Genomic DNA, 9,440 nt, shown 5'->3' with positions numbered 1-9,440 from the left:
TTAAAATTTTTCTAATAGCATTTTAGTTTCAGTTCATTTTTCCATTATTCTTTATGCTTTTCCTGTCTTTTCATTAGTCAATATGACTTAGGTTTTGAAATTTTGAATTTCCATCTCGATTTGGGGGCTTCCATAAAATAAACAGAGCCCCAAAATAAAAAACATTATCTCTATATTTTCATTATACAACTTGTAAATATTCCATAACCTCTAAATCCTGTGGTAATGACAGGGAAGAGCTTTTTAATATATTGGATTATGATCATGTTAGTTACTTACTTTATTTTAGGGACTGGAGAGTTGATATGGTTTGGCTCTGTGTCCCCACTCAAATCTCATCTCTAACTGTAACCCCCACGTGTCGGTGTCAGAGGAGGGCCCTGGTGGGAGGTGATTGGTTCATGGGGTCAGATTTCCTCCTTGCTGTTCTTGTGATAGTGAGTGAGTTCTCATGAGATCTCATGGTTTAAAAGTGTGGCACTTCCCCCTTCACTCTCTCTTTCCTGATGACATGTAAAACATGCTTCCTCTTTGTCTTCTGCCATGATTGTAAGTTTCCTGAAATCTTTCCAGCCATGCAGAAATGTGAATCAATTAAACCCCTTTTCTTCCTAAATCAACCAGTCTCAGGTTGTTCTTTAACAGCAGTGTGAAAATGGACTACTACAAGAGTGTTTTGTATTAATCCCCAAAGACCATTCAAACTTTCTATTTTGTGTAGAAGGGAAAGCAAACAGATATATTGCTTAGGACCTGAGAATTCACTTTTAAACTTACTTGATGAAGGCCAACCAAGATCAAAGTCTAGACAAGAAATGCTTGCACTACAGTACAGAGTGCATACACTATCCTTGGTAGTATCTGAACATGAAGATAGAGGATGCGTAAGAGGAGTATGAGCAAAGAACTCCACGCTTGAGTGGGAGGAAGTTCATTGAAAGATAAAAATCAAGAGGTAACATTTAAAAGACTCTGAAGATCTGTGAGAAGCTATAACAACTGAGCATACTCTGGATAGCTATATATATTAGCAAAAGATGGATCAGAGATAACTGACATGTAGTTCTGGAGACAGCACCAAAGAATGATTCCAGATACAGGACAGGGAGAGATACAGACATAATATGATCAGAGGATAGACATAGAGTTACAACCACACAATGATCCCTCTGTTGGTTTCAAGTGATACCCAAGAGTCCTCACATCATTAACTAACCTCAAGACTTGTGTAGCCAATTTTATAAACTCTAAAATTAGATCCAAGATTAATAATGGCCACTTGACTCGGTATCTGCATTTTTATTTGATGCACATTGGTATCTGAATTTTATTTATTTATTTTTGAGACAGGGTCTCACTCTGTCACCCTCGCTGGATTATAATGGCACTATCATGGCTCACTGCAACCTTGACCTGCCAGGCTCAAGCAATCTTCCCACCTTAGCCTCCCAAGTAGTTGGGGTCACAAGTGTGTGCCACCATGCCTGGCTAATTTTTATTTATCTTTATTTTTTGTACAGGCAGGATTTCACTATGTTGTCCAGGCTAGTCTTGAACTCCTGGGCTCAAGTGATCCTCTTCCCTCAGCCTCCCAAAGTGCTGAGATTATAGGTGTAAGCCACCACGCCTGGCCCTGAGGTTTTTACATAAATGTGATTCTCAACAGGATGAACTTGCCATTATTTCCTGCAAATCTGAGGATATTTTAGGAAAAAGACTCTGATCATCTGAGTGTTCTTCCTGTCCACTGCACAAATGAAAAGCATCCACTGAGACCACAGCATTACAGTAGAGGAAGAGTTTAACTGATGTGAGGCTGGCCACTGAGGGAGAACTGGAGTTATCACTCAAATCAGTCTCCCCAAAGGCTCAGAGGATAGAGTTTTTATGGATAATTTGGTGGGTAGGGGGCTAGGGAATAGGTGCTGCTGATTGGTTGGGGATGGATTCATAGGGGTGTGGAAAACAGTCCTTGTGCACTGAGTCTGCCTCTGGGTGGGACCACAGGATCAGTCGAGTCATGAGTCAGGAGTCCTGGTGGGGTCAGTCTGAAAAATATCTCTGAAAACAAATCTTAGGTTCTACAATAGTGATGTTCTCTATATGAGCAACTGGGAAACTCACAAATCTTGTGACCTCTGGCCACAGAAGCCCTGAGCAATAAAAGATTATAGAAACTATGCCTATCTTATCATAATTCAGGTACCTCTCATAATCCTATTCTTGTGGCCTTTTATTAGTCTTCCAAAGGTGGTTTTAGGCCGCTGAACAAGGAGGGGATTAGTTTTAGGGAGGGACCATTATCATCTTTGCTTTCATCTTAAACTATAAACTTGATTCCTCCCAAAGTTAGCTTGGCCCATGCCCAGGAATGACCAAGGACAGCCTGGAGGTCAGAAGCAAGATGGAGTCAACCATGTCAGATTTCTCTTACTGTCGTAATTTTGCAAAGGTAGTTTCAAGGATATGTAGATAGAAAAAGAAATGATGTTATAGTTTTGCTTTTGGGAAACAAAAGAAGTCTATTTTTAAAAATATAAACTACAAAATAAAATCTCAGTAAACGGGAATATTAAAAAGATAGTTATTCCTTTTTGTTTGTTTTGTTTTGAGGCCATGTCTTACTCTGCAGACCAGGCTGGAGTGTAGTGGCACAATCATAGCTCACTGTACCTTTGACCTCCTGGACTCAAGCGATTCTCCCTCCTCAGTCTCCCAAGCAGCTGGACTATGGGTGTGGATTAACACACCTGGCTAATACACACACACACACACACACACACATATATATATATATTTTTTTTTTTGGGAAAGTTGGGAGTCTCACTCAACTATCATGGTTCACTGCAACCTTGACCTCCCAGGCTCAAGTGATCTTCCCACCTTAGCCTCCCAAGTAGTTGGAACCACAAGTGTGTGCCACCATAACTGGCTAATTTTTATTTATCTTTATTTTTTGTAGAGACAAGATTTCACTATGTTGCCCAGGCTGGTCTCGAACTCCTGGACTCAAGTGACCCTCCTTCCCTGGCCTCCCAAAGTGCTAGGATTACAGGCATGAGCCACCATGCCCTGCCAAAAAAGATAGTTATTCTTTATGGGGCTGTGGTGTAGCTGCCATACCCTGGAAGTGGGGTATATGAGAAAGGAATTAGATTTTTATGCTTATTAAAAGAGAACATTAAATAGCACACAAAGTATCAATCATGTATAATGGCTGATCAGTGCTGTTACACAACTGCGTGCAGGAGTCAGCATTTAAGTAGCTTTGAACGGCTTAGTATCAAATTGGGGATAGGACTAATTTAGTGACTCTGTAAGGACTGCCACTGTGGGCAGTTCCATTTGTTGTCAATCATTATTTTAAAAAGAATCCTCACGGACCAGGTGCAGTGGCTCACCCCTGTAATCCCAGCACTTTAGGAGGCTGAGGCAGGTGGATCGCCTGAGGTCAGGAGTTCAAGACCAGCTTGGCAAACATAGTGAAACCCCGTCTCTACTAAAAATACAAAAAATTAGCTGGGCATGGCGGGGGGGTGCCCTGTAATCCCAGCTACCGGGAGGCTGAGGCAGTAGAATCACTTGAACCCAGGAGGCGGAGGTTGCAGTGAGCTGAGATTGTGCCATTGCACTCCAGCCTGGGCAATAAGAGCGAAACTCCATCAAAACAAAACAAAACAAAAAAACCTTACAAAATACACAATAGAGAGCCTCTGGTATTACATTGAAATGTACTATAAGGGAGCTTTATAGAGCAAACCTTAGATAAATCTGACATCAGCCCCTAAAGCAACGCTGCTTGGAGGTCCCTCCTTCCACTGCCTCTACCAGTATCACCAGATAGTCTTGTTTCAGATACAGACTTCTGAACCACACCCGGCCTGGTGATTCTGATTCAGGGAGGCCTGGTGATTCTGATTCAGGGAGTCTGACTCTGGGTGGAACGTGGGAAAGTACTTTTTTAACAAGCTTTTTAGGGGATTAAATGATGCAAGTCACCCTAACACCACACATCCAAAACAACCCTAGGTTAAAGACATCACAATAAATTTCCATTATACACGTGTATATGAATGAATTTTTTATACTCTCTTGAATGTTAATGACGAATCAGGATAACCTTAAAACAAAATGTACCTCTATAAAATAATAATGCACAATATTTATTATTTTTATTTTTTGTCGAGCTGGGTTTGCCCAGGCTGGCCTTGAAGTCCTGGCCTCAAGTTTGCTTTCTACCTCAACCTCTCCAGTAGCTAGGATTATAGGAGCAAACCACTGTGCCTAACTAATGAATTTTTTTTTTTTGTTACACTTCTCTAGTGTCTACATTTTTTGTTTTGTTTTGTTTTGTTTTGAGACGGAGTCTCGCTCTGTTGCCCAGGCTGAAGTGCAGTGGTGTGATCTCAGCTTACTGCAACCTCTGCTTCCTGGGTTCAAGCCATTTTCCTGCCTCAGTCTCCCAAGGAGCTGGGACTACAGGCATGCACCATCACACTTGGCTAATTTTTTGTATTTTTAGTAGTGACAGGGTTTCACCATGTTGGCCAAGCTTGTCTTGAACTCCTGACCTCAGGTGATCTGCTGGGATTACCCAAAGTGCTGGGATTACAGGCATGAGCCACTGCGCCCGGCAGCAGTGTCTATATTTCTGAAGTGTGTTTTATTTGGATTAGAAAGTAAGAAGCATACATTAAAAATTAAATATGAAGCACATCCCTCTAAGACGAAATCCGTTTATATAATAAGTTGTTACTCAGAATTTAGGAAGGACAGTAATAGGTAAGTTGAAGACCAGTCCATCTTATTAAATGGCTCCTCCTTGATTATGTTTATATGTTACCAGTCAAAGCTTAAATCCTTTTGATTCTAAAACAATAGTTTCTCCTATAGGGTTTTTTAGAGGTATTTAGGGAAACTTTCTTCTTCCTTGCTTCATTTATCAGAATAAGTAAAACATACCTATAGAAGGTGGTGCATTATTCATATTGTCATTATTTTAAACACAGATATAATTGGTATCTTGGAAAACTAGCTCTTTAATTACACATAAAATCTCTCATTGCTTATACATACATATAATGACATCTATTATTTTAGCTTTAAACAACTTTTTAAATTATTGAAAGCAGATGAGTAGGTTGCAAAAATTTTCTCCCATTCTGTAGGTTGCCTGTTCACTCTGATGATAGTTTCTTTTGCTGTGCAGAGGCTCTTTAGTTTAATGAGATCCCATTTGTCGATTTTGGCTTTTGTTGCCATTGCTTTTGGTGTTTTAGACATGAAGTCCTTGCCCACGCCTATGTCCTGAATGGTATTGCCTAGGTTTTCTTGTAGGATTTTAATGGTTTTAGGTCTAACATATAAGTCTTTAATCCATCTTGAATTAATTTTTGTATAAGGTGTAAGGAAGGGATCCAGTTGCAGCTTTCTACATATGGCTAGCCAGTTTTCCCAGCACCATTTATTAAATAGGGAATCCTTTCCCCATTTCTTGTTTTTGTCAGGTTATCCAGAATCTACAATGAACTCAAACAAATTTACAAGAAAAAAACAAACAACCCCATCCAAAAGTGGGCAGAGGACATGAACAGACACTTCTCAAAAGAAGACATTTATGCAGCCAAAAAACACATGAAGAAATGCTCATCATCACTGGCCATCAGAGAAATGCAAATCAAAACCACAGTGAGATACCATCTCACACCAGTTAGAATGGCCATCATTAAAAAATCAGGAAACAACAGGTGCTGGAGAGGATGTGGAGAAATAGGAACGCTTTTACACTGTTGGTGGGACTGTAAACTAGTTCAACCATTGTGGAAGTCAGTGTGGCGATTCCTCAGGGATCTCAAACTAGAAATACCATTTGACCCAGCCATCCCATTACTGGGTATATACCCAAAGGACCATAAATCATGCTGCTATAAAGACACATGCACACGTATGTTTATTGCGGCACTATTCACAATAGCAAAGAGTTGGAACCAACCCAAATGTCCAACAACGATAGACTGGATTAAGAAAATGTGGCACATATACACCATGGAATACTATGCAGCCATAAAAAATGATGAGTTCGTGTCCTTTGTAGGGACATGGATGAACCTGGAAAACATCATTCTCAGTAAACTATCGCAAGGACAAAAAACCAAACACCGCATGTTCTCACTCATAGGTGGGAATTGAACAATGAGAACTCATGGACACAGGAAGGGGAACATCACACTCCAGGGACTGTTGTGGGGTGGGGGGAGGGGGGAGGGACAGCATTAGGAGATACACCTAATGCTAAATGACGAGTTAATGGGTACAGGAAATCAACATGGCACATGGATACATATGTAACAAACCTGCACATCGTGCACATGTACCCTAAAACCCTAAAGTATAATTTAAAAAAAAGAAAAATAAATAAATTATTGAAAGCAATGAAAAAACACATTACTCATGGCTTTATCTGAGAAAATAGTACAGACTATAAGAAATAAATACTTTGTGTTTTCAGGGTTCACTGTTACCCAAATACTAATTTTTAGCTTTGTGATGTATGCTTTTGGTTATGTAAAATATTTTATAGGAATTAATTCATATGTATCATTTAAATAGCAGTAAATTTATCTTGTTTTTATATAAATTATACTATCTAAAACTTGTGTTAGAATATTTACATTATTATTATTATTGTTATTATTATTTGAGATGGAGTCTTGCTCTGTTGCCCAGGCTGGAGTGCAGTGGTACAATCTCAGCTCACTGCAACCTCCACCTCCTGGGTTCAAGCAATTCTGCCTCAGCCTCCTGAGTAGCTGGGATTACAGCTGCGTACCACTATGCCTGGCTAATTTTTGTTTGTTTGTTTTAGTAGAGATGGGGTTTCACCATGCTGGCTAGGCTGGTCTCGAACTCCTGACCTCATGATCCACCTGCCTCGGCCTCCCAAAGTGCTGGGATTACAGGAGTGAGCCACCATGCCCGGCCTATTTATTTATTTTTTTAAGGCAGCCTTCTCATTCTGTCACCCAGGCTGGAGTGCAGTGCCATGATCTTGGCTCATTGCAACTTCCACCTCTTGGGCTCCAGTGATCCCCCCACCTCAGCCTCCCTAGTAGCTTAGACTACAGGTGCACACCACACACCTGGCTAATTTTTGTATTTTTTTTTTTTTTTAAGTAGAGACAAGGTTTCACCATGTTGCCAAAGCTGGAGAATATTTAGATTGACGAGGGTCTGATACTTTTTCTTCCAAATGAATCAAAATTGTTGTTCAATAGAAAGTGATACTGTCATATAGACAGTTTGGAATGTAAAACTTATTAAAAAGTTACAGACCTTGAGAATATCTTATATTTGAGATATTTTTTTAATTTGGGGATTCCGTTAGGTCAACCTCTAGTTTTGTGATATTCTACAGTTGGAATGAGTCCTGATCCTCATAACAGAGCTGTGTTCTGCTTAAGTAGAGAGTTCATCCAAATTATGATCCAGCTTGACAGAACCTCTTCTCAAATCAGATTGTGAAGTGGCCATGATGACACTTGAATAAAACAGTGGAGTTACAGTAAAGGGAACAATATCCTTTTTATTGCCTTTTCTTCACAGCTCAGAACACAGACCAGTCTGGCTAATTTGGGAACGGTGACAAAATTAGTAATGGTTTGTAAATGCATAATTAGATGATTTTCAAAATTTTAACTTTTCATACTTTAAATGTGAGGTAAAATCAACAGTGAAAATGAAATGCCTATCTAGAAAAAATAGCTCCAGTCAGCTCATTATTCAATCCTGCCCTTCTCTTTCTCATTCTTCTTCTTTTAATGCCTGTATTTGCCTCTTCTTGTCTATGAAGGTATTTTGGAGTATAAAAGGGTTATTGTCATAAAGAAGCTATAATGTATAACGTTGGCTAGTTTCTTCAAGGGTGTTTTTAAGAATAAAATAAAACCTTGGTGCTTGCTTCATTAATATATATACTAAAATTGGAACAGTACAGAGATCAACATGGTCCATGTGCAAGGGTGGTTCACACATTTGTGAATCATTCCATATTTTTCAATCTTTGTGTTGGAAGAGATGAGAGTATGGAGGGAGGATGGAAAAGGGGATTTAAGGGTACTTCATCTCTATCACTAATTTACTTCTTATATTAATGAAAGTTCATCTTCACATATGAATCTAAGTGTTACTTGTATCTTTCTCTCTACTGATTTTTGTGTTTAAATATTTTTTAAAATATTGTAGCAGTCATTTCATTTCCAGGTTCTTATTTCTTCCAATTTTATTTATTTATTTATTTATCTATTTAGAGACAGGGTCTCAGTCTGTTGCCCAGGCTGGAGTGCACTGGCCCAATTACAACTCACCGCAGCCTTGGCCTCCCAGGCTCAAGTGATCATCCCACCTCAGCCTCCTGAGAAGCTGAACCACAGACGTGTGCCACCACACACAGCTAATTTTTGTATTTTTTGTAGAGACACGGTTTCACCACGTTGCCTAGGCTGGTCTCAAACTCCTGGGCTCAAGTAAGTCTGCCTGCCTCATCCTCCCAAAGTGCTCGGATTACAGGTGTGAGCCACTGGTCCAAGCCATTTCCAGTTTTTTAATCTAAAGAAAATAAATCAGAAGTGTATGCTAAGATTTATGCATAAAGATATTCACTTCAGCACTATTTATAATAGAAAAAAATGGAAACAAGCTAAAGTTGAACAACACAGAAACGGTTAAGATAATTATAGCAAAGTTATGTGATTATTATACATTTATTTGGAAATCTTACTTTCAGTTTGTTTCCTATTGCTGCTGTAATATATTACCATGTCTGGCATGGTGGCTCACACCTGTATTCCTAGTTCTTTGGGAGGCCAAGGCAGAAGGATTGATTGAAGCTGGAGAATTGGAGTCTGGCCTGAGTAACATAGCAAAAGCCTATCTCTATAATAATAATAATAATAACAATAATACAAATAAAAAGCTAGCTGGGCATGGTGGCATGAGCCTGTAGTCCTAGCTACTTGAAAGCCTAAGGTAGGAAAATCGCTTGAGCCCAGGAGTTCGAGACTGCAGTGAGCTATGAGTGCTACTGCACTCCAACCTGCAGGACAGAGTGAGACCCTGTCTCTAAAATAAATAAATAAACACAAACTTTGTGTCTTAAAACAACATGAATTTATTACCTTACTAGTCTGGTGGGAGGTCAGAAGTCCAAAATGGGTCTCCAGGGAAAAAGCAAGATATTGGCAGGGCTGCGTTTCTTCTCTGGGGGAATACATTTCCTTACTTTTCTCAGCTTCTGGAGGCTTCCTGCATCCATTGGCTCATGGCCTGAACCTTGCATAGCTCCAGTATTTTGCCCTCATCATTATACTTTCTTCTACTGACTCTGATTCTCCTCCCTTTCTCTTGTGATTATATCACACCCATCCAAATAATCCAGAATCATC

The 9,440-nt window shown here is 39.6% G+C and overlaps 1 non-coding gene across 1 annotated transcript; it reads left to right on the top strand.

Moving 5' to 3' along the window:
- The first annotated feature begins 7,949 nt into the window (after positions 1-7,949).
- LOC129492392 (U6 spliceosomal RNA) lies at positions 7,950-8,053 on the top strand. The gene has a single exon (XR_008660851.1). It is a non-coding gene; the product is annotated as a U6 spliceosomal RNA (small nuclear RNA).
- Positions 8,054-9,440: the final 1,387 nt, after the last annotated feature.

This window comes from Symphalangus syndactylus, chromosome 10 (genome assembly GCF_028878055.3).
Source record: "Symphalangus syndactylus isolate Jambi chromosome 10, NHGRI_mSymSyn1-v2.1_pri, whole genome shotgun sequence".
NCBI classification, from domain to species: domain Eukaryota; kingdom Metazoa; phylum Chordata; class Mammalia; order Primates; family Hylobatidae; genus Symphalangus; species Symphalangus syndactylus.
The sequence above is the reverse complement of the archived record's forward strand: the minus strand, read 5'-3'. Positions and strand labels throughout refer to the sequence as shown.